This window comes from Penaeus monodon, chromosome 32, assembly GCF_015228065.2.
Source record: "Penaeus monodon isolate SGIC_2016 chromosome 32, NSTDA_Pmon_1, whole genome shotgun sequence".
Taxonomy (NCBI): Eukaryota; Metazoa; Arthropoda; class Malacostraca; order Decapoda; family Penaeidae; genus Penaeus; species Penaeus monodon.
Window position 1 is genome coordinate 26,237,585 of NC_051417.1, and position 1,002 is coordinate 26,238,586.

Below are 1,002 nucleotides of genomic sequence, written 5' to 3' on the forward strand. Positions count from 1 at the left end.
AAACGCTGGAATAATTGCTACCAAATACATTATACCGATCATCTTACGCAGGTGAGGCTGTTAGCGTGTGTCGTGTGGTTCGCATCGAGCGTCTTCACAGCATTGCCACTCCTCGGTTGGAATCGATACGTCCCTGAGGTAAGATGTTCCAGAAAGGAATTACAGTCTCTTAGTCTCTTCGGCGATTTATTCATATGTGAAGGAGTATTCAAGTGCTCAAGTAGGTATCTACACGTTGTTCTGTACGGTATATATTGAATAAATAATAGATGGAAGGGAAAAACGGAAACAGTAAGCCTTCGTGATCACAAGTTAATATCGAGATGGATTTATTGTCTGATAAGCAGTGTGTTCTTTCTTTCTCACTGTATATGTAAATGGTGATTTATTTGTTTCCCGTAACGAAGATATTCATGTTATTGTATATTGAAAATTTGGCGTAAATTCATGGAATTTATATCCAGATATTTGAAACATTTGGATTTTGAAAATGTTCACATGCAAAATCACTATGTATCACAAAAATATTCATGTACGAAAAATTGCTTTACCAAAACAAGCATCAGCAAAAATTCAACCGTGAATGATTATCCAGGTCATTCACATCCTTCACATATGACTGTCCATCCTATATCATGGCCCACAGGGTATGGGAAAGTTTCACACTCTTCCTTAGAACCCTATTTGTATTCAGACGAAATGCTGTCCATATCAAAATCTAATCCATGTCAAAATCTAATCAAAGCACGACCCACGCCTCTCCTCGCCCTCAGGGAGTTCTGTCCGGGTGCACCGTGGACTACCTCTCGAACAGATGGCACGACCGGACCTTCGTGCTCCTCCTGGTGGTTCTGGCCTGGGTGCTGCCGATGGCCACCGTCCTCTTCTCGTACATCTCAATTGCGCTGAAGGTCAGGAATCTTTCGCTGTCTGTCTGTTTCTGTCTCTGTCTTCGTGTCTTTCTATTTGTCTCTTTCTGTCTCTCTTTCTGTATCTCTGCCC